This window comes from Schistocerca gregaria, unplaced genomic scaffold, assembly GCF_023897955.1.
Source record: "Schistocerca gregaria isolate iqSchGreg1 unplaced genomic scaffold, iqSchGreg1.2 ptg001374l, whole genome shotgun sequence".
Taxonomy (NCBI): Eukaryota; Metazoa; Arthropoda; class Insecta; order Orthoptera; family Acrididae; genus Schistocerca; species Schistocerca gregaria.
This window is the reverse complement of record NW_026062679.1, coordinates 84495-108303: the sequence shown is the minus strand read 5'-3', so window position 1 is coordinate 108303 and position 23809 is coordinate 84495. Positions and strand designations below refer to the sequence as shown.

Below are 23809 nucleotides of genomic sequence, written 5' to 3'. Positions count from 1 at the left end.
CAATTCCGTTGATTACGACCCGCGACGTGGCATTCCGCAAAATATTGTGCACCATCTTCGTCATTTTAGTGCCAAATCCAAAACCGACCAACACCTGCCGCAGATAGGTGTGACTAATCCGATCGAAGGCGTTTTTGAAATCGACCAGCATTATCCCAGCCGTCCGGAGCCTGTGACTTTTAACATAGCCGATGCAGTCCCGGTACGCCAGGACAGCATCGAAAATGTTACGGTCCCTGACAGCACACGTCTGATGTTCACTCACCACCTTCGGCATAACGTTCGTCAGTCTGTGAGTGATGCACCGTGCTATAATTTTATAGTCGGCGTTCAGTAAGGTTATCGGACGAACACTGTCGAGATGTGGTGTTGTGGTCGATTTCGGAATGAGTGCAATGCGCCCTTCGGAAAATTCCGCCGGAATATCAACGCCGTTATGGATCTCATTCATGATGTCAATTAAAACACGACTTAAAAGACGGAAAAACTTTAAATAAAATTCTGCGGGAATCCCGTCCAGTCCAGGGGACCTGCCCCTAGGACTCCGTTTCACAGCTGCATCTAAGTCATCAAACGTAAAAGGTTCATTTAAAACAGCCCTATCCTGTCTCGTTAACACACGTGGCACTCTCTGCAAAAAATCGCGCAGCGCCGCGGCGTCTACGTCCACGTGTCTAAAGAGCGTCGCAAAATGCGCGTGAACTTCCCCCTCAATGGCCGCACCATCTGAGGTGGACGTGCCGTCCTGCTGGATCCATTTACGGATAGCCAACCGCTCGCGCCGCCGGCGCTCCCTGTGTAGGTGGTAAAGAGAGAGCGGTTCCCCTTCTACGTCACCCACCGGTTGGCTCCGCGCGATAGCCCCAACACCCTTCCGACGAAGATCATCGAGGAGCTTGGCCTTAAATTGATTAAAAACAGGAAGCAAGTCAGGAGACGCCGTGACCCGCTGAGCGAGATCCTTTAAACAGTCCTGGTAAAAACGTGTCGTCGACCGACGCCAATGCGCCGCATCGAGACTAAAATCGATTAAAAAACGCCTAATAGCCGGCTTGGCTACCCCCACCCACCAAACGAGAGTATTGCCGTCATCGCCTTTATCACTCAAGAGCTTGCGCCACAACGCAGTAAACTGAGACGTGAGACTGGCATCGTCGAAAAGACTACAGTTAAATTTCCAAGTATTGTTGCGCCGAGTAGGGCGCGCACGCGGTAGGAGGAGCTGACACAAGTAGCCGCAATGGTCTGAAAAAATGACCGGCAACACGTCCGCCTTCCGGACGTGGGCGGCGAGCGGCGAAGACACATAGATCCTGTCGAGTCTACTGTGACCGGTGGCGTAAAAGTGCGTGAAATGCGTCTTGTCCGGATTAAGGACACGCCACGTGTCCCGGAGCCGAAAGCTGTCAACCAACGTACGCAATTCCTGGCACCAGTTAGGACGCGGCGCCTGATCTCGACCATCAATTACTGCATTAAAGTCACCACCAATCACTAAGTCAGTACGATTGTGATGGAGAAGTTGACAAAGATCCTGACCATAAAACTTATTGCGCGCTGGTTTGTCACCGGCATGAGCGTACACATTAACAAAAGCAACACCGTTAATGGTACATGCAATAGCGCGGCCATTTGGCAATATTTCAAGATTGCCAACATCAAATTCCGGACGAATTAAGATGGCAGTACCAGTCTGTTCGTCCGACATTACATTATCAACGACAGTAAAATCAGAAGTGTCAAGTAAAAACAACAGAGCCTGACGCGTAACTTCCTGTAAGAATGCCACATGACAATGGGAATCATGTAAAAAAGCGAGTAAGGCCGACAACTTGTGTGGATTACTCAGCTTGTTAACATTGATAGTTAAAATATTCCACGAGCAACGCTCAGGCTCCATACACAATTAAAAGACACAAGCACAAAAAACTCCTCATTTAAAAACAGACAGCAGACATGGACGGAATTCCAGCCACCAGAAGGATAAAAGGTATGCTAAAAAGACGGGTTTTAATTCCCGTCAACCGGATTAGGGGACAACAAAGGAATCACTAAGTCGTCTCACCACCTTCCACGTCCTCCGCCCACGCAGTGGGGTGGACGGGAGTGGGGGTGGACGCGATCCCAGAATCTGCGCCACCGGAAGCTACCGACAAAGGATCAACGGCGGGCATCTCCACGTCGGAAGAAGTCGGCACTCGCTCGGGGGCAGAAGGACAGACACGACGCTGGTGGGTGTCTTCGGCCTTCCGTTTCGTCGGCAATTGCGGCGTCGCCACAGCCAAAGCCGTGTCGGCCGTCACAACTGAATCGGAACCAACGGGCTGCTGACTTAAAACTGTTCGTAAATGTCGAACAGCGACATCACGCTTCTGATCGGCAACGTTAGGATCGTCAGGCAAACGCTGGCGAGAAGCGGCACGCCGTTGTTGTTGTTGATGTTGTGATTGCTGTGTGTGACGCCCGGAGCCGGAAGCCTGAGATTGCCGCCGCTCGGGGTCTAGGTCCCGACGCGCGACACGCTGTTGTGAGTCCTGCCGACCAACCCGCGACTGCCGGGAAGCGGCGGGGGTACGGTCAGCCGGAGACGGACTGCGGTCCGGTCGTGTAAACCCCCTGCCTGAGGAAGGCGACCGACCGACACTGCGTGCACGTTGCCTGCTAGAACTTCGAGACGGAAATTCATCACGCCGCGGTTTCGGAGTCGCAAAAAAATCCTGCGAGTCCACGGCAGCAGTGGGAACGGGAGCACTGGCGGCCACGTCAACGAAGTCAGTCACCGTACCAGAGAATTCCGGTACCGACACAGTCTGCGAAACAGCTGTCGACACTAAATCAGTCGCCGACGTAGGCGCGGGTTCGGACACAGTTGCAAGTGAAACATCGGGCAGAGACAGAATTTCGGCAGCCTGGACAGTAGCCGTAGCCTGTGCAGAATCATCAGACTCAGAAACAAGGTCACTGCTGGGAGGGGACACATCCATGGCAACCGCGGAGGCAGCGAGGTTAGCATCGGCCACGCGGCGCGAAGGTGCGGGGGGGGCTGTACCTAAGACCGTGGCGGCGACAGAGGCAAAGCTGGCCCCGCGCAAACTGTCGTCAATCGGTAACTGAGCGGGCCGTTTGCGTTTCGGGCAGTCTTGCCGGTAATGACCGACACCATTGCAAAATGAACAAGTGTGAGGCTGTCCACTATAAGTCACAAACGCACGGTGGCCGTTAACCAAAATAAAGGACGGAATGTGTTGCCTGACAACCATTTTCACGCTCCGCACACCGTTCTCGACTTGAAAAATGTATGCAGACGACCATTTCTCCTTCACAACAGATAACACAGTGCCATATGGCCGCAAGTGACGAGAAATAGTGTCGTTGCGAATTTCAAACGGAAGGTTAAAGATCCGTATTTGTCGAACACCAAAACCAGCGTGAGACACAGTTACATTACTAATATTTCCGTTAAGGTGGCGAAATTTGCGAATACCGTCATTAACAGAAACAACAGCATCACACAGATCGGAAGATTTGAGTTTCAAAAACACAGAATTTAAGAACGTATCGAACTGAATACCGAGTACGTCAGTAGTAGACAACAACAAATCCTCAATTAACCAACGATGAATTTCAAAAGCCGAGGGTTTTTCTACAGAACGATCAAACTCGCACTGAACATTGTTCTGTCTCTCTTCACTGTCATCATAAACCAAATCCATTACTTACAATCAGTAGAAGTTTAACCACGTGGCAAAGGAAGCAGACGACACGCGAGGCGCCGCCGGCCAAGTCGCACAAGGAAGTACTGCTCGCTCGGCACCGAGGTGTTGCCAGGCGGGCAGACAGCCAAGTACTAACCGGGCCCGATGTTGCTTAACTTCGGTGATCGGACGAGAACCGGTGTATTCAACATGGTATGGCCGTTGGCGTCCTTATACTGTAGCTGCACGGCAGAAGAAGGCTTCGCCTCTCCTCCTAACACACGCAATCGCTGTTTTCGGTGGCACATTTGACGCAAAGCACGTCCTTCCACCTCGAAGGCGACGCGCCGCCACGTGGGTCGGACGCACAACACAGCTGCTCGTTGCACCGCCTGTCATTCGTTTGGTTCGTGCGGCCTCCGACACTCGCGGGAGACGCACCTTGTTATCGTTATCCGGCGCAGGGCTTGCGCGCGGCCGGGCGGCTTGGGGACTGCGCGGGGTGTGGCAGTGTCGTGCTGGACCGAGGGAAGCGTTCTTACCTGCCTGACACGCGTCGCGCTTCCAGATATTTGCGTAATTCGCACGGTGCATTCTCGGCTGTCCCCTTCCGTCCCGACTTGTCCCGACTTTGCTCGACTGCCGCTCGCTGCCGCTCGGGTCGCGGTCCGTATGACAGCACAAGCACGAGAATCATCTGCGAGATGGGCGCGGGCCGAACCGGCGTGTCCGAGGCGCCGTGTGCGGCCGTTCGGAGCTACCAGAGCAGCTCTGTGCTGCGCCGTGCCGTGGAAAGGTGCGAAAACATGCACACAAGACACAGGCTGTTGGACAAAGTATCCCTCTCTTGTAGCGACGAAAGGTAAATTTTTGTTTACAAATTTGCCTTTGTGCACTGCTACAAAACAATATGCCCTGACGTTTTTCACAACATTTCTGTCACTTCATACTGTTTTGTTATTTCCAGAGACTCTTTGGAAGTCTTCCTTGGCGCACTCTTTTCAAACTGAGTTCCTTAATATCGTATCTTACGATAGTTTAAAATCAGTATGGAAGCATGTTTGTCACATGAGAAAGGTAGCATGAAAAAAGGGCTGGCAGGGGTAGCGACAAGAAAGCAAGAAATGAAGACAGCCAGAGTTCCCAGGCGGTCGCCGATCCGAATACTAACGTTGTTGCTTATCTTCGGTGGTCGGACAGGAACAGGTTTTTTTTAATGTAGTTAGTTTTTGGAATTTAGCGCTCCTACAAAACAGTAGGCTCTGACGCATTTCAAGAGCACATCTGTCGATTCGCAGTGTTTCGTTATTTTCAACGACTTCCTAGCACTCTTCCTCCGCGCTTTCTTGTTCAAACTGAGTTCATTACTGTAATTTCGCATCTTACGTTTAATACAGTAGTTTAAAATGCTTGTGGAAGCATCTTTGTCGCACCTGAGAGTTTGTATGAAAAGAGGGCTGGCAGGTGTAGTGACGTACAATCTAAAAAGAGAGAGGGAGCCAACAGCACATTTTTTTTATTTTTTTTTATTTTTTTTTTTCTATTTTTTATTTATGTAAACACAGCTTTACCGTGCCATAAATCATTATCCAAGAAGCCAAGTCCGATGACATGCAAGGGTTCGTCATATCACGTCAACATTAGTATTATCATTACTGCCAGATAGGAAAAGTAGAAATGTCAAGATCGGGTATGCAGTCTCATAGGGTAAGTGACAATTTGGTGAACGCATGGGCTAAAGCGACATGCAAAAAATTGGCATAAGTCAGGGAATAAGCCGGTCGACCAAGTGTCTGACGATGTTCCGCCCACAGGTAAGACAGAAAATCGACAGCATCAGTCAATTTCAGGGTGAAAATACAAAAAATCGTATGTCCCAAAATCCAAAGTGTGGCATTTCGTTTGGCGGCCGGATAAGCTGCGCACTGAGGCACGATGGCGTCCAAGGCCGTCACCTGCCGCCTGTCCACCCTGTTGATTAAGCGCACCATGTCACACGCAATATCCCAAACAACACGGAATTTTCGACACTCGAATCGGTGTTCGATGGTGTCCTCCTCAGGACACGAATCACAGACACCCGAAGAAATCAGATCGATAGAGTGCAGCTTAGCGTTAGTTGGAAATGTGCGGTTCACCACTTTATACCACGTCGCGTGAACGTGGGCCGGAATGACGGCGGCGGCGAGGTTTCTCCACACCACCTTCCAGTCATGGTGAGGTAGCCGATACTCCCATTTATTCCTGCTTGGCGAGCCCCGAAGAGCGCGAAGAATGTCACCGACATTGCACGCACGGACATCACCAAGCACTAGATAGCTGTTATTAATATAATACCGGCGTACGAAGTTCAAGGTGTACGGAATATGACCGACCGAGACCGGAGCAATCACAGATGGTGGGCGATATGCATTGAACAAGGCAGCCGTCGGACTGCACGGCCCCTTGTCAATCACCACCGTTGTCCGCTTCACGAAGAGCGCCGCGCACTTGTGGCGAAAATCAACTAAACCCAGCCCCCCCTCCACCAGACTCAAGGTACAGGTTGCCAGGGAGACCTTAAAAATGTCACCCTTCCACAGCAACCAATAGACCGCCTGTTGAATGGCCCTTTCCAGCTGTTTCGGCACAGGTAGGACTTGTGCCAGATACCACGCTTTTGCCAAAATCTGCGTGTTGATAAGAGCCACCCGTTGACGGAGCACCAAATTCCGAGAGGCATACAATTTTGCAACAGCCCGAACCTTGTACAGCGTGGACCGCCAATTAAGAGCTTCCATGCGCTGCGTATTGTCAGTCAGGATGACACCGAGAACCGTCTGCCGTTGCTTGACACAAAACCAGTCGCCGTGGACAGTACGCAGTCGAGGTGTAAGAGGGAGCAAAACAGTTTTCCGAGGATTGACGACAGCCCCCGTTGCCCTCTCGAATCGCTGCAAAACACCATGCAGCCTGTCAATGTCCTCTGGCTGATCAAGGAACACGCCGAGGTCGTCGGCATACGCCCTGCAGATCAGCTGATCGTCACCAATGCGAATGCCTCGGCAATCCTGGGCGATACAGCGGAGGAGCGGATCCAACGCCAAAGCGAAGAGCGACATTGACAAGGGGCAACCCTGACGAACTGAACGGCTAATCGGAATCACACGACTGGCAATTCCGTTGATTACGACCCGCGACGTGGCATTCCGCAAAATATTGTGCACCATCTTCGTCATTTTGGTGCCAAATCCAAAACCGACCAACACCTGCCGCAGATAGGTGTGACTAATCCGATCGAAGGCGTTTTTGAAATCGACCAGCATTATCCCAGCCGTCCGGAGCCTGTGACTTTTAACATAGCCGATGCAGTCCCGGTACGCCAGGACAGCATCGAAAATGTTACGGTCCCTGACAGCACACGTCTGATGTTCACTCACCACCTTCGGCATAACGTTCGTCAGTCTGTGAGTGATGCACCGTGCTATAATTTTATAGTCGGCGTTCAGTAAGGTTATCGGACGAACACTGTCGAGATGTGGTGTTGTGGTCGATTTCGGAATGAGTGCAATGCGCCCTTCGGAAAATTCCGCCGGAATATCAACGCCGTTATGGATCTCATTCATGATGTCAATTAAAACACGACTTAAAAAACGGAAAAATTTTAAATAAAATTCTGCGGGAATCCCGTCCAGTCCAGGGGACCTGCCCCTAGGACTCCGTTTCACAGCTGCATCTAAGTCATCAAACGTAAAAGGTTCATTTAAAACAGCCCTATCCTGTCTCGTTAACACACGTGGCACTCTCTGCAAAAAATCGCGCAGCGCCGCGGCGTCTACGTCCACGTGTCTAAAGAGCGTCGCAAAATGCGCGTGAACTTCCCGCTCAATGGCCGCACCATCTGAGGTGGACGTGCCGTCCTGCTGGATCCATTTACGGATAGCCAACCGCTCGCGCCGCCGGCGCTCCCTGTGTAGGTGGTAAAGAGAGAGCGGTTCCCCTTCTACGTCACCCACCGGTTGGCTCCGCGCGATAGCCCCAACACCCTTCCGACGCAGATCATCGAGGAGCTTGGCCTTAAATTGATTAAAAACAGGAAGCAAGTCAGGAGACGCCGTGACCCGCTGAGCGAGATCCTTTAAACAGTCCTGGTAAAAACGTGTCGTCGACCGACGCCAATGCGCCGCATCGAGACTAAAATCGATTAAAAAACGCCTAATAGCCGGCTTGGCTACCCCCACCCACCAAACGAGAGTATTGCCGTCATCGCCTTTATCACGCAAGAGCTTGCGCCACAACGCAGTAAACTGAGACGTGAGACTGGCATCGTCCAAAAGACTACAGTTAAATTTCCAAGTATTGTTGCGCCGAGTAGGACGCGCACGCGGTAGGAGGAGCTGACACAAGTAGCCGCAATGGTCTGAAAAAATGACCGGCAACACGTCCGCCTTCCGGACGTGGGCGGCGAGCGGCGAAGACACATAGATCCTGTCGAGTCTACTGTGACCGGTGGCGTCTTGTCCGGATTAAGGACACGCCACGTGTCCCGGAGCCGAAAGCTGTCAACCAACGTACGCAATTCCTGGCACCAGTTAGGACGCGGCGCCTGATCTCGACCATCAATTACTGCATTAAAGTCACCACCAATCACTAAGTCAGTACGATTGTGATGGAGAAGTTGACAAAGATCCTGACCATAAAACTTATTGCGCGCTGGTTTGTCACCGGCATGAGCGTACACATTAACAAAAGCAACACCGTTAATGGTACATGCAATAGCGCGGCCATTTGGCAATATTTCAAGATTGCCAACATCAAATTCCGGACGAATTAAGATGGCAGTACCAGTCTGTTCGTCCGACATTACATTATCAACGACAGTAAAATCAGAAGTGTCAAGTAAAAACAACAGAGCCTGACGCGTAACTTCCTGTAAGAATGCCACATGACAATGGGAATCATGTAAAAAAGCGAGTAAGGCCGACAACTTGTGTGGATTACTCAGCTTGTTAACATTGATAGTTAAAATATTCCACGAGCAACGCTCAGGCTCCATACACAATTAAAAGACACAAGCACAAAAAACTCCTCATTTAAAAACAGACAGCAGACATGGACGGAATTCCAGCCACCAGAAGGATAAAAAGTATGCTAAAAAGACGGGTTTTAATTCCCGTCAACCGGATTAGGGGACAACAAAGGAATCAGTAAGTCGTCTCACCACCTTCCACGTCCTCCGCCCACGCAGTGGGGTGGACGGGAGTGGGGGTGGACGCGGTCCCAGAATCTGCGCCACCGGAAGCTACCGATAAAGGATCAACGGCGGGCATCTCCACGTCGGAAGAAGTCGGCACTCGCTCGGGGGCAGAAGGACAGACACGACGCTGGTGGGTGTCTTCGGCCTTCCGTTTCGTCGGCAATTGCGGCGTCGCCACAGCCAAAGCCGTGTCGGCCGTCACAACTGAATCGGAACCAACGGGCTGCTGACTTAAAACGGTTCGTAAATATCGAACAGCGACATCACGCTTCTGATCGGCAACGTTAGGATCGTCAGGCAAACGCTGGCGAGAAGCGGCACGCCGTTGTTGTTGTTGATGTTGTGATTGCTGTGTCTGACGGCCGGAGCCGGAAGCCTGAGACTGCCGCCGCTCGGGGTCTAGGTCCCGACGCACGACACGCTGTTGGGAGTCCTGCCGACCAACCCGCGACTGCCGGGAAGCGGCGGGGGAACGGTCAGCCGGAGACGGGCTGCGGTCCGGTCGTGTAAACCCCCTGCCTGAGGAAGGCGACCGACCGACACTGCGTGCACGTTGCCTGCTAGAACTTCGAGACGGAAATTCATCACGCCGCGGTTTCGGAGTCGCAAAAAAATCCTGCGAGTCCACGGCAGCAGTGGGAACGGGAGCACTGGCGGCCACGTCAACGAAGTCAGTCACCGTACCAGAGAATTCCGGTACCGACACAGTCTGCGAAACAGCTGTCGACACTAAATCAGTCGCCGACGTAGGCGCGGGTTCGGACACAGTTGCAAGTGAAACATCGGACAGAGACAGAATTTCGACAGCCTGCACAGTAGCCGTAGCCTGTGCAGAATCATCAGACTCAGAAACAAGGTCACTGCTGGGAGGGGACACATCCATGGCAACCGCGGAGGCAGCGAGGTTAGCATCGGCCACGCGGCGTGAAGGTGCGGGGGGGGCTGTACCTAAGACCGTGGCGGCGACAGAGGCGAAGCTGGCCCCGCGCAAACTGTCGTCAATCGGTAACTGAGCGGGCCGTTTGCGTTTCGGGCAGTCTTGCCGGTAATGACCGACACCATTGCAAAATGAACAAGTTTGAGGCTGTCCACTATAAGTCACAAACGCACGGTGGCCGTTAACCAAAATAAAGGACGGAATGTGTTGCCTGACAACCATTTTCACGCTCCGCACACCGTTCTCGACTTGAAAAATGTATGCAGACGACCATTTCTCCTTCACAACAGATAACACAGTGCCATATGGCCGCAAGTGACGAGAAATAGTGTCGTTGCGAATTTCAAACGGAAGGTTAAAGATCCGTATTTGTCGAACACCAAAACCAGCGTGAGACACAGTTACATTACTAATATTTCCGTTAAGGTGGCGAAATTTGCGAATACCGTCATTAACAGAAACAACAGCATCACACAGATCGGAAGATTTGAGTTTCAAAAACACAGAATTTAAGAACGTATCGAACTGAATACCGAGTACGTCAGTAGTAGACAACAACAAATCCTCAATTAACCAACGATGAATTTCAAAAGCCGAGGGTTTTTCTACGGAACGATCAAACTCGCACTGAACATTGTTCTGTCTCTCTTCACTGTCATCATAAACCAAATCCATTACTTACAGTCAGTAGAAGTTTAACCACGTGGCAAAGGAAGCAGACGACACGCAAGGCGCCGCCGGCCAAGTCGCACAAGGAAGTACTGCTCGCTCGGCACCGAGGTGTTCCCAGGCGGTCACCCATCCAAGTACTAACCGGGCCCGATGTTGCTTAACTTCGGTGATCGGACGAGAACCGGTGTATTCAACATGGTATGGCCGTTGGCGTCCTTATACTGTAGCTGCACGGCAGAAGAAGGCTTCGCCTCTCCTCCTAACACACGCAATCGCTGTTTTCGGTGGCACATTTGACGCAAAGCACGTCCTTCCACCTCGAAGGCGACGCGCCGCCACGTGGGTCGGACGCACAACACAGCTGCTCGTTGCACCGCCTGTCATTCGTTTGGTTCGTGCGGCCTCCGACACTCGCGGGAGACGCACCTTGTTATCGTTATCCGGCGCAGGGCTTGCGCGCGGCCGGGCGGCTTGGGGACTGCGCGGGGTGTGGCAGTGTCGTGCTGGACCGAGGGAAGCGTTCTCACCTGCCTGACACGCGTCGCGCTTCCAGATATTTGCGTAATTCGCACGGTGCATTCTCGGCTGTCCCCTTCCGTCCCGACTTGTCCCGACTTTGCTCGACTGCCGCTCGCTGCCGCTCGGGTCGCGGTCCGTATGACAGCACAAGCACGAGAATCATCTGCGAGATGGGCGCGGGCCGAACCGGCGTGTCCGAGGCGCTGTGTGCGGCCGTTCGGAGCTACCAGAGCAGCTCTGTGCTGCGCCGTGCCGTGGAAAGGTGCGAAAACATGCACACAAGACACAGGCTGTTGGACAAAGTATCCCTCTCTTGTAGCGACGAAAGGTAAATTTTTGTTTACAAATTTGCCTTTGTGCACTGCTACAAAACAATATGCCCTGACGTTTTTCACAACATTTCTGTCACTTCATACTGTTTTGTTATTTCCAGAGACTCTTTGGAAGTCTTCCTTGGCGCACTCTTTTCAAACTGAGTTCCTTAATATCGTATCTTACGATAGTTTAAAATCAGTATGGAAGCATGTTTGTCACATGAGAAAGGTAGCATGAAAAAAGGGCTGGCAGGGGTAGCGACAAGAAAGCAAGAAATGAAGACAGCCAGAGTTCCCAGGCGGTCGCCGATCCGAATACTAACGTTGTTGCTTATCTTCGGTGGTCGGACAGGAACAGGTTTTTTTTAATGTAGTTAGTTTTTGGAATTTAGCGCTCCTACAAAACAGTAGGCTCTGACGCATTTCAAGAGCACATCTGTCGATTCGCAGTGTTTCGTTATTTTCAACGACTTCCTAGCACTCTTCCTCCGCGCTTTCTTGTTCAAACTGAGTTCATTACTGTAATTTCGCATCTTACGTTTAATACAGTAGTTTAAAATGCTTGTGGAAGCATCTTTGTCGCACCTGAGAGTTTGTATGAAAAGAGGGCTGGCAGGTGTAGTGACGTACAATCTAAAAAGAGAGAGGGAGCCAACAGCACCCGGTGTTCCCAGGCGGTCACCCATCCAAGTACTAACCGGGCCCGATGTTGCTTAACTTCGGTGATCGGACGAGAACCGGTGTATTCAACATGGTATGGCCGTTGGCGTCCTTATACTGTAGCTGCACGGCAGAAGAAGGCTTCGCCTCTCCTCCTAACACACGCAATCGCTGTTTTCGGTGGCACATTTGACGCAAAGCACGTCCTTCCACCTCGAAGGCGACGCGCCGCCACGTGGGTCGGACGCACAACACAGCTGCTCGTTGCACCGCCTGTCATTCGTTTGGTTCGTGCGGCCTCCGACACTCGCGGGAGACGCACCTTGTTATCGTTATCCGGCGCAGGGCTTGCGCGCGGCCGGGCGGCTTGGGGACTGCGCGGGGTGTGGCAGTGTCGTGCTGGACCGAGGGAAGCGTTCTCACCTGCCTGACACGCGTCGCGCTTCCAGATATTTGCGTAATTCGCACGGTGCATTCTCGGCTGTCCCCTTCCGTCCCGACTTGTCCCGACTTTGCTCGACTGCCGCTCGCTGCCGCTCGGGTCGCGGTCCGTATGACAGCACAAGCACGAGAATCATCTGCGAGATGGGCGCGGGCCGAACCGGCGTGTCCGAGGCGCCGTGTGCGGCCGTTCGGAGCTACCAGAGCAGCTCTGTGCTGCGCCGTGCCGTGGAAAGGTGCGAAAACATGCACACAAGACACAGGCTGTTGGACAAAGTATCCCTCTCTTGTAGCGACGAAAGGTAAATTTTTGTTTACAAATTTGCCTTTGTGCACTGCTACAAAACAATATGCCCTGACGTTTTTCACAACATTTCTGTCACTTCATACTGTTTTGTTATTTCCAGAGACTCTTTGGAAGTCTTCCTTGGCGCACTCTTTTCAAACTGAGTTCCTTAATATCGTATCTTACGATAGTTTAAAATCAGTATGGAAGCATGTTTGTCACATGAGAAAGGTAGCATGAAAAAAGGGCTGGCAGGGGTAGCGACAAGAAAGCAAGAAATGAAGACAGCCAGAGTTCCCAGGCGGTCGCCGATCCGAATACTAACGTTGTTGCTTATCTTCGGTGGTCGGACAGGAACAGGTTTTTTTTAATGTAGTTAGTTTTTGGAATTTAGCGCTCCTACAAAACAGTAGGCTCTGACGCATTTCAAGAGCACATCTGTCGATTCGCAGTGTTTCGTTATTTTCAACGACTTCCTAGCACTCTTCCTCCGCGCTTTCTTGTTCAAACTGAGTTCATTACTGTAATTTCGCATCTTACGTTTAATACAGTAGTTTAAAATGCTTGTGGAAGCATCTTTGTCGCACCTGAGAGTTTGTATGAAAAGAGGGCTGGCAGGTGTAGTGACGTACAATCTAAAAAGAGAGAGGGAGCCAACAGCACCCGGTGTTCCCAGGCGGTCACCCATCCAAGTACTAACCGGGCCCGATGTTGCTTAACTTCGGTGATTGGACGAGAACCGGTGTATTCAACATGATATGGCCGTTGGCGTCCTTATACTGTAGCTGCACGGCAGAAGAAGGCTTCGCCTCTCCTCCTAACACACGCAATCGCTGTTTTCGGTGGCACATTTGACGCAAAGCACGTCCTTCCACCTCGAAGGCGACGCGCCGCCACGTGGGTCGGACGCACAACACAGCTGCTCGTTGCACCGCCTGTCATTCGTTTGGTTCGTGCGGCCTCCGACACTCGCGGGAGACGCACCTTGTTATCGTTATCCGGCGCAGGGCTTGCGCGCGGCCGGGCGGCTTGGGGACTGCGCGGGGTGTGGCAGTGTCGTGCTGGACCGAGGGAAGCGTTCTCACCTGCCTGACACGCGTCGCGCTTCCAGATATTTGCGTAATTCGCACGGTGCATTCTCGGCTGTCCCCTTCCGTCCCGACTTGTCCCGACTTTGCTCGACTGCCGCTCGCTGCCGCTCGGGTCGCGGTCCGTATGACAGCACAAGCACGAGAATCATCTGCGAGATGGGCGCGGGCCGAACCGGCGTGTCCGAGGCGCCGTGTGCGGCCGTTCGGAGCTACCAGAGCAGCTCTGTGCTGCGCCGTGCCGTGGAAAGGTGCGAAAACATGCACACAAGACACAGGCTGTTGGACAAAGTATCCCTCTCTTGTAGCGACGAAAGGTAAATTTTTGTTTACAAATTTGCCTTTGTGCACTGCTACAAAACAATATGCCCTGACGTTTTTCACAACATTTCTGTCACTTCATACTGTTTTGTTATTTCCAGAGACTCTTTGGAAGTCTTCCTTGGCGCACTCTTTTCAAACTGAGTTCCTTAATATCGTATCTTACGATAGTTTAAAATCAGTATGGAAGCATCTTTGTCACATGAGAAAGGTAGCATGAAAAAAGGGCTGGCAGGGGTAGCGACAAGAAAGCAAGAAATGAAGACAGCCAGAGTTCCCAGGCGGTCGCCGATCCGAATACTAACGTTGTTGCTTATCTTCGGTGGTCGGACAGGAACAGGTTTTTTTTAATGTAGTTAGTTTTTGGAATTTAGCGCTCCTACAAAACAGTAGGCTCTGACGCATTTCAAGAGCACATCTGTCGATTCGCAGTGTTTCGTTATTTTCAACGACTTCCTAGCACTCTTCCTCCGCGCTTTCTTGTTCAAACTGAGTTCATTACTGTAATTTCGCATCTTACGTTTAATACAGTAGTTTAAAATGCTTGTGGAAGCATCTTTGTCGCACCTGAGAGTTTGTATGAAAAGAGGGCTGGCAGGTGTAGTGACGTACAATCTAAAAAGAGAGAGGGAGCCAACAGCACCCGGTGTTCCCAGGCGGTCACCCATCCAAGTACTAACCGGGCCCGATGTTGCTTAACTTCGGTGATCGGACGAGAACCGGTGTATTCAACATGGTATGGCCGTTGGCGTCCTTATACTGTAGCTGCACGGCAGAAGAAGGCTTCGCCTCTCCTCCTAACACACGCAATCGCTGTTTTCGGTGGCACATTTGACGCAAAGCACGTCCTTCCACCTCGAAGGCGACGCGCCGCCACGTGGGTCGGACGCACAACACAGCTGCTCGTTGCACCGCCTGTCATTCGTTTGGTTCGTGCGGCCTCCGACACTCGCGGGAGACGCACCTTGTTATCGTTATCCGGCGCAGGGCTTGCGCGCGGCCGGGCGGCTTGGGGACTGCGCGGGGTGTGGCAGTGTCGTGCTGGACCGAGGGAAGCGTTCTCACCTGCCTGACACGCGTCGCGCTTCCAGATATTTGCGTAATTCGCACGGTGCATTCTCGGCTGTCCCCTTCCGTCCCGACTTGTCCCGACTTTGCTCGACTGCCGCTCGCTGCCGCTCGGGTCGCGGTCCGTATGACAGCACAAGCACGAGAATCATCTGCGAGATGGGCGCGGGCCGAACCGGCGTGTCCGAGGCGCCGTGTGCGGCCGTTCGGAGCTACCAGAGCAGCTCTGTGCTGCGCCGTGCCGTGGAAAGGTGCGAAAACATGCACACAAGACACAGGCTGTTGGACAAAGTATCCCTCTCTTGTAGCGACGAAAGGTAAATTTTTGTTTACAAATTTGCCTTTGTGCACTGCTACAAAACAATATGCCCTGACGTTTTTCACAACATTTCTGTCACTTCATACTGTTTTGTTATTTCCAGAGACTCTTTGGAAGTCTTCCTTGGCGCACTCTTTTCAAACTGAGTTCCTTAATATCGTATCTTACGATAGTTTAAAATCAGTATGGAAGCATGTTTGTCACATGAGAAAGGTAGCATGAAAAAAGGGCTGGCAGGGGTAGCGACAAGAAAGCAAGAAATGAAGACAGCCAGAGTTCCCAGGCGGTCGCCGATCCGAATACTAACGTTGTTGCTTATCTTCGGTGGTCGGACAGGAACAGGTTTTTTTTAATGTAGTTAGTTTTTGGAATTTAGCGCTCCTACAAAACAGTAGGCTCTGACGCATTTCAAGAGCACATCTGTCGATTCGCAGTGTTTCGTTATTTTCAACGACTTCCTAGCACTCTTCCTCCGCGCTTTCTTGTTCAAACTGAGTTCATTACTGTAATTTCGCATCTTACGTTTAATACAGTAGTTTAAAATGCTTGTGGAAGCATCTTTGTCGCACCTGAGAGTTTGTATGAAAAGAGGGCTGGCAGGTGTAGTGACGTACAATCTAAAAAGAGAGAGGGAGCCAACAGCACCCGGTGTTCCCAGGCGGTCACCCATCCAAGTACTAACCGGGCCCGATGTTGCTTAACTTCGGTGATTGGACGAGAACCGGTGTATTCAACATGATATGGCCGTTGGCGTCCTTATACTGTAGCTGCACGGCAGAAGAAGGCTTCGCCTCTCCTCCTAACACACGCAATCGCTGTTTTCGGTGGCACATTTGACGCAAAGCACGTCCTTCCACCTCGAAGGCGACGCGCCGCCACGTGGGTCGGACGCACAACACAGCTGCTCGTTGCACCGCCTGTCATTCGTTTGGTTCGTGCGGCCTCCGACACTCGCGGGAGACGCACCTTGTTATCGTTATCCGGCGCAGGGCTTGCGCGCGGCCGGGCGGCTTGGGGACTGCGCGGGGTGTGGCAGTGTCGTGCTGGACCGAGGGAAGCGTTCTCACCTGCCTGACACGCGTCGCGCTTCCAGATATTTGCGTAATTCGCACGGTGCATTCTCGGCTGTCCCCTTCCGTCCCGACTTGTCCCGACTTTGCTCGACTGCCGCTCGCTGCCGCTCGGGTCGCGGTCCGTATGACAGCACAAGCACGAGAATCATCTGCGAGATGGGCGCGGGCCGAACCGGCGTGTCCGAGGCGCCGTGTGCGGCCGTTCGGAGCTACCAGAGCAGCTCTGTGCTGCGCCGTGCCGTGGAAAGGTGCGAAAACATGCACACAAGACACAGGCTGTTGGACAAAGTATCCCTCTCTTGTAGCGACGAAAGGTAAATTTTTGTTTACAAATTTGCCTTTGTGCACTGCTACAAAACAATATGCCCTGACGTTTTTCACAACATTTCTGTCACTTCATACTGTTTTGTTATTTCCAGAGACTCTTTGGAAGTCTTCCTTGGCGCACTCTTTTCAAACTGAGTTCCTTAATATCGTATCTTACGATAGTTTAAAATCAGTATGGAAGCATCTTTGTCACATGAGAAAGGTAGCATGAAAAAAGGGCTGGCAGGGGTAGCGACAAGAAAGCAAGAAATGAAGACAGCCAGAGTTCCCAGGCGGTCGCCGATCCGAATACTAACGTTGTTGCTTATCTTCGGTGGTCGGACAGGAACAGGTTTTTTTTAATGTAGTTAGTTTTTGGAATTTAGCGCTCCTACAAAACAGTAGGCTCTGACGCATTTCAAGAGCACATCTGTCGATTCGCAGTGTTTCGTTATTTTCAACGACTTCCTAGCACTCTTCCTCCGCGCTTTCTTGTTCAAACTGAGTTCATTACTGTAATTTCGCATCTTACGTTTAATACAGTAGTTTAAAATGCTTGTGGAAGCATCTTTGTCGCACCTGAGAGTTTGTATGAAAAGAGGGCTGGCAGGTGTAGTGACGTACAATCTAAAAAGAGAGAGGGAGCCAACAGCACCCGGTGTTCCCAGGCGGTCACCCATCCAAGTACTAACCGGGCCCGATGTTGCTTAACTTCGGTGATCGGACGAGAACCGGTGTATTCAACATGGTATGGCCGTTGGCGTCCTTATACTGTAGCTGCACGGCAGAAGAAGGCTTCGCCTCTCCTCCTAACACACGCAATCGCTGTTTTCGGTGGCACATTTGACGCAAAGCACGTCCTTCCACCTCGAAGGCGACGCGCCGCCACGTGGGTCGGACGCACAACACAGCTGCTCGTTGCACCGCCTGTCATTCGTTTGGTTCGTGCGGCCTCCGACACTCGCGGGAGACGCACCTTGTTATCGTTATCCGGCGCAGGGCTTGCGCGCGGCCGGGCGGCTTGGGGACTGCGCGGGGTGTGGCAGTGTCGTGCTGGACCGAGGGAAGCGTTCTCACCTGCCTGACACGCGTCGCGCTTCCAGATATTTGCGTAATTCGCACGGTGCATTCTCGGCTGTCCCCTTCCGTCCCGACTTGTCCCGACTTTGCTCGACTGCCGCTCGCTGCCGCTCGGGTCGCGGTCCGTATGACAGCACAAGCACGAGAATCATCTGCGAGATGGGCGCGGGCCGAACCGGCGTGTCCGAGGCGCCGTGTGCGGCCGTTCGGAGCTACCAGAGCAGCTCTGTGCTGCGCCGTGCCGTGGAAAGGTGCGAAAACATGCACACAAGACACAGGCTGTTGGACAAAGTATCCCTCTCTTGTAGCGACGAAAGGTAAATTTTTGTTTACAAATTTGCCTTTGTGCACTGCTACAAAACAATATGCCCTGACGTTTTTCACAACATTTCTGTCACTTCATACTGTTTTGTTATTTCCAGAGACTCTTTGGAAGTCTTCCTTGGCGCACTCTTTTCAAACTGAGTTCCTTAATATCGTATCTTACGATAGTTTAAAATCAGTATGGAAGCATGTTTGTCACATGAGAAAGGTAGCATGAAAAAAGGGCTGGCAGGGGTAGCGACAAGAAAGCAAGAAATGAAGACAGCCAGAGTTCCCAGGCGGTCGCCGATCCGAATACTAACGTTGTTGCTTATCTTCGGTGGTCGGACAGGAACAGGTTTTTTTTAATGTAGTTAGTTTTTGGAATTTAGCGCTCCTACAAAACAGTAGGCTCTGACGCATTTCAAGAGCACATCTGTCGATTCGCAGTGTTTCGTTATTTTCAACGACTTCCTAGCACTCTTCCTCCGCGCTTTCTTGTTCAAACTGAGTTCATTACTGTAATTTCGCATCTTACGTTTAATACAGTAGTTTAAAATGCTTGTGGAAGCATCTTTGTCGCACCTGAGAGTTTGTATGAAAAGAGGGCTGGCAGGTGTAGTGACGTACAATCTAAAAAGAGAGAGGGAGCCAACAGCACCCGGTGTTCCCAGGCGGTCACCCATCCAAGTACTAACCGGGCCCGATGTTGCTTAACTTCGGTGATTGGACGAGAACCGGTGTATTCAACATGATATGGCCGTTGGCGTCCTTATACTGTAGCTGCACGGCAGAAGAAGGCTTCGCCTCTCCTCCTAACACACGCAATCGCTGTTTTCGGTGGCACATTTGACGCAAAGCACGTCCTTCCACCTCGAAGGCGACGCGCCGCCACGTGGGTCGGACGCACAACACAGCTGCTCGTTGCACCGCCTGTCATTCGTTTGGTTCGTGCGGCCTCCGACACTCGCGGGAGACGCACCTTGTTATCGTTATCCGGCGCAGGGCTTGCGCGCGGCCGGGCGGCTTGGGGACTGCGCGGGGTGTGGCAGTGTCGTGCTGGACCGAGGGAAGCGTTCTCACCTGCCTGACACGCGTCGCGCTTCCAGATATTTGCGTAATTCGCACGGTGCATTCTCGGCTGTCCCCTTCCGTCCCGACTTGTCCCGACTTTGCTCGACTGCCGCTCGCTGCCGCTCGGGTCGCGGTCCGTATGACAGCACAAGCACGAGAATCATCTGCGAGATGGGCGCGGGCCGAACCGGCGTGTCCGAGGCGCCGTGTGCGGCCGTTCGGAGCTACCAGAGCAGCTCTGTGCTGCGCCGTGCCGTGGAAAGGTGCGAAAACATGCACACAAGACACAGGCTGTTGGACAAAGTATCCCTCTCTTGTAGCGACGAAAGGTAAATTTTTGTTTACAAATTTGCCTTTGTGCACTGCTACAAAACAATATGCCCTGACGTTTTTCACAACATTTCTGTCACTTCATACTGTTTTGTTATTTCCAGAGACTCTTTGGAAGTCTTCCTTGGCGCACTCTTTTCAAACTGAGTTCCTTAATATCGTATCTTACGATAGTTTAAAATCAGTATGGAAGCATCTTTGTCACATGAGAAAGGTAGCATGAAAAAAGGGCTGGCAGGGGTAGCGACAAGAAAGCAAGAAATGAAGACAGCCAGAGTTCCCAGGCGGTCGCCGATCCGAATACTAACGTTGTTGCTTATCTTCGGTGGTCGGACAGGAACAGGTTTTTTTTAATGTAGTTAGTTTTTGGAATTTAGCGCTCCTACAAAACAGTAGGCTCTGACGCATTTCAAGAGCACATCTGTCGATTCGCAGTGTTTCGTTATTTTCAACGACTTCCTAGCACTCTTCCTCCGCGCTTTCTTGTTCAAACTGAGTTCATTACTGTAATTTCGCATCTTACGTTTAATACAGTAGTTTAAAATGCTTGTGGAAGCATCTTTGTCGCACCTGAGAGTTTGTATGAAAAGAGGGCTGGCAGGTGTAGTGACGTACAATCTAAAAAGAGAGAGGGAGCCAACAGCACCCGGTGTTCCCAGGCGGTCACCCATCCAAGTACTAACCGGGCCCGATGTTGCTTAACTTCGGTGATCGGACGAGAACCGGTGTATTCAACATGGTATGGCCGTTGGCGTCCTTATACTGTAGCTGCACGGCAGAAGAAGGCTTCGCCTCTCCTCCTAACACACGCAATCGCTGTTTTCGGTGGCACATTTGACGCAAAGCACGTCCTTCCACCTCGAAGGCGACGCGCCGCCACGTGGGTCGGACGCACAACACAGCTGCTCGTTGCACCGCCTGTCATTCGTTTGGTTCGTGCGGCCTCCGACACTCGCGGGAGACGCACCTTGTTATCGTTATCCGGCGCAGGGCTTGCGCGCGGCCGGGCGGCTTGGGGACTGCGCGGGGTGTGGCAGTGTCGTGCTGGACCGAGGGAAGCGTTCTCACCTGCCTGACACGCGTCGCGCTTCCAGATATTTGCGTAATTCGCACGGTGCATTCTCGGCTGTCCCCTTCCGTCCCGACTTGTCCCGACTTTGCTCGACTGCCGCTCGCTGCCGCTCGGGTCGCGGTCCGTATGACAGCACAAGCACGAGAATCATCTGCGAGATGGGCGCGGGCCGAACCGGCGTGTCCGAGGCGCCGTGTGCGGCCGTTCGGAGCTACCAGAGCAGCTCTGTGCTGCGCCGTGCCGTGGAAAGGTGCGAAAACATGCACACAAGACACAGGCTGTTGGACAAAGTATCCCTCTCTTGTAGCGACGAAAGGTAAATTTTTGTTTACAAATTTGCCTTTGTGCACTGCTACAAAACAATATGCCCTGACGTTTTTCACAACATTTCTGTCACTTCATACTGTTTTGTTATTTCCAGAGACTCTTTGGAAGTCTTCCTTGGCGCACTCTTTTCAAACTGAGTTCCTTAATATCGTATCTTACGATAGTTTAAAATCAGTATGGAAGCATGTTTGTCACATGAGAAAGGTAGCATGAAAAAAGGGCTGGCAGGGGTAGCGACAAGAAAGCAAGAAATGAAGACAGCCAGAGTTCCCAGGCGGTCGCCGATCCGAATACTAACGTTGTTGCTTATCTTCGGTGGTCGGACAGGAACAGGTTTTTTTTAATGTAGTTAGTTTTTGGAATTTAGCGCTCCTACAAAACAGTAGGCTCTGACGCATTTCAAGAGCACATCTGTCGATTCGCAGTGTTTCGTTATTTTCAACGACTTCCTAGCACTCTTCCTCCGCGCTTTCTTGTTCAAACTGAGTTCATTACTGTAATTTCGCATCTTACGTTTAATACAGTAGTTTAAAATGCTTGTGGAAGCATCTTTGTCGCACCTGAGAGTTTGTATGAAAAGAGGGCTGGCAGGTGTAGTGACGTACAATCTAAAAAGAGAGAGGGAGCCAACAGCACCCGGTGTTCCCAGGCGGTCACCCATCCAAGTACTAACCGGGCCCGATGTTGCTTAACTTCGGTGATCGGACGAGAACCGGTGTATTCAACATGATATGGCCGTTGGCGTCCTTATACTGTAGCTGCACGGCAGAAGAAGGCTTCGCCTCTCCTCCTAACACACGCAATCGCTGTTTTCGGTGGCACATTTGACGCAAAGCACGTCCTTCCACCTCGAAGGCGACGCGCCGCCACGTGGGTCGGACGCACAACACAGCTGCTCGTTGCACCGCCTGTCATTCGTTTGGTTCGTGCGGCCTCCGACACTCGCGGGAGACGCACCTTGTTATCGTTATCCGGCGCAGGGCTTGCGCGCGGCCGGGCGGCTTGGGGACTGCGCGGGGTGTGGCAGTGTCGTGCTGGACCGAGGGAAGCGTTCTCACCTGCCTGACACGCGTCGCGCTTCCAGATATTTGCGTAATTCGCACGGTGCATTCTCGGCTGTCCCCTTCCGTCCCGACTTGTCCCGACTTTGCTCGACTGCCGCTCGCTGCCGCTCGGGTCGCGGTCCGTATGACAGCACAAGCACGAGAATCATCTGCGAGATGGGCGCGGGCCGAACCGGCGTGTCCGAGGCGCCGTGTGCGGCCGTTCGGAGCTACCAGAGCAGCTCTGTGCTGCGCCGTGCCGTGGAAAGGTGCGAAAACATGCACACAAGACACAGGCTGTTGGACAAAGTATCCCTCTCTTGTAGCGACGAAAGGTAAATTTTTGTTTACAAATTTGCCTTTGTGCACTGCTACAAAACAATATGCCCTGACGTTTTTCACAACATTTCTGTCACTTCATACTGTTTTGTTATTTCCAGAGACTCTTTGGAAGTCTTCCTTGGCGCACTCTTTTCAAACTGAGTTCCTTAATATCGTATCTTACGATAGTTTAAAATCAGTATGGAAGCATGTTTGTCACATGAGAAAGGTAGCATGAAAAAAGGGCTGGCAGGGGTAGCGACAAGAAAGCAAGAAATGAAGACAGCCAGAGTTCCCAGGCGGTCGCCGATCCGAATACTAACGTTGTTGCTTATCTTCGGTGGTCGGACAGGAACAGGTTTTTTTTAATGTAGTTAGTTTTTGGAATTTAGCGCTCCTACAAAACAGTAGGCTCTGACGCATTTCAAGAGCACATCTGTCGATTCGCAGTGTTTCGTTATTTTCAACGACTTCCTAGCACTCTTCCTCCGCGCTTTCTTGTTCAAACTGAGTTCATTACTGTAATTTCGCATCTTACGTTTAATACAGTAGTTTAAAATGCTTGTGGAAGCATCTTTGTCGCACCTGAGAGTTTGTATGAAAAGAGGGCTGGCAGGTGTAGTGACGTACAATCTAAAAAGAGAGAGGGAGCCAACAGCACCCGGTGTTCCCAGGCGGTCACCCATCCAAGTACTAACCGGGCCCGATGTTGCTTAACTTCGGTGATCGGACGAGAACCGGTGTATTCAACATGGTATGGCCGTTGGCGTCCTTATACTGTAGCTGCACGGCAGAAGAAGGCTTCGCCTCTCCTCCTAACACACGCAATCGCTGTTTTCGGTGGCACATTTGACGCAAAGCACGTCCTTCCACCTCGAAGGCGACGCGCCGCCACGTGGGTCGGACGCACAACACAGCTGCTCGTTGCACCGCCTGTCATTCGTTTGGTTCGTGCGGCCTCCGACACTCGCGGGAGACGCACCTTGTTATCGTTATCCGGCGCAGGGCTTGCGCGCGGCCGGGCGGCTTGGGGACTGCGCGGGGTGTGGCAGTGTCGTGCTGGACCGAGGGAAGCGTTCTCACCTGCCTGACACGCGTCGCGCTTCCAGATATTTGCGTAATTCGCACGGTGCATTCTCGGCTGTCCCCTTCCGTCCCGACTTGTCCCGACTTTGCTCGACTGCCGCTCGCTGCCGCTCGGGTCGCGGTCCGTATGACAGCACAAGCACGAGAATCATCTGCGAGATGGGCGCGGGCCGAACCGGCGTGTCCGAGGCGCCGTGTGCGGCCGTTCGGAGCTACCAGAGCAGCTCTGTGCTGCGCC

General features: G+C 52.1%; 9 non-coding genes and 2 pseudogenes across 9 annotated transcripts; all 11 read right to left on the bottom strand.

Moving 5' to 3' along the window:
• Window positions 1-3804: 3804 nt before the first annotated feature.
• On the bottom strand, window positions 3805-3922 carry LOC126331523 (5S ribosomal RNA; annotated as a pseudogene).
• A 6712-nt stretch (window positions 3923-10634) lies between these two features.
• LOC126331522 (5S ribosomal RNA) lies at window positions 10635-10752 on the bottom strand (annotated as a pseudogene).
• Window positions 10753-12022: 1270 nt separating this feature from the next.
• On the bottom strand, window positions 12023-12141 carry LOC126331494 (5S ribosomal RNA). Its single transcript, XR_007563293.1, has one exon. It is a non-coding gene; the product is annotated as a 5S ribosomal RNA (ribosomal RNA).
• Window positions 12142-13411: 1270 nt separating this feature from the next.
• On the bottom strand, window positions 13412-13530 carry LOC126331521 (5S ribosomal RNA). The gene has a single exon (XR_007563319.1). It is a non-coding gene; the product is annotated as a 5S ribosomal RNA (ribosomal RNA).
• Window positions 13531-14800: 1270 nt separating this feature from the next.
• On the bottom strand, window positions 14801-14919 carry LOC126331493 (5S ribosomal RNA). The gene has a single exon (XR_007563292.1). It is a non-coding gene; the product is annotated as a 5S ribosomal RNA (ribosomal RNA).
• A 1270-nt stretch (window positions 14920-16189) lies between these two features.
• On the bottom strand, window positions 16190-16308 carry LOC126331520 (5S ribosomal RNA). The gene has a single exon (XR_007563318.1). It is a non-coding gene; the product is annotated as a 5S ribosomal RNA (ribosomal RNA).
• Window positions 16309-17578: 1270 nt separating this feature from the next.
• LOC126331492 (5S ribosomal RNA) lies at window positions 17579-17697 on the bottom strand. The gene has a single exon (XR_007563291.1). It is a non-coding gene; the product is annotated as a 5S ribosomal RNA (ribosomal RNA).
• Window positions 17698-18967: 1270 nt separating this feature from the next.
• On the bottom strand, window positions 18968-19086 carry LOC126331518 (5S ribosomal RNA). The gene has a single exon (XR_007563316.1). It is a non-coding gene; the product is annotated as a 5S ribosomal RNA (ribosomal RNA).
• A 1270-nt stretch (window positions 19087-20356) lies between these two features.
• On the bottom strand, window positions 20357-20475 carry LOC126331491 (5S ribosomal RNA). Its single transcript, XR_007563290.1, has one exon. It is a non-coding gene; the product is annotated as a 5S ribosomal RNA (ribosomal RNA).
• Window positions 20476-21745: 1270 nt separating this feature from the next.
• LOC126331515 (5S ribosomal RNA) lies at window positions 21746-21864 on the bottom strand. Its single transcript, XR_007563313.1, has one exon. It is a non-coding gene; the product is annotated as a 5S ribosomal RNA (ribosomal RNA).
• A 1270-nt stretch (window positions 21865-23134) lies between these two features.
• On the bottom strand, window positions 23135-23253 carry LOC126331490 (5S ribosomal RNA). The gene has a single exon (XR_007563289.1). It is a non-coding gene; the product is annotated as a 5S ribosomal RNA (ribosomal RNA).
• Between the last annotated feature and the right edge of the window lie 556 nt (window positions 23254-23809).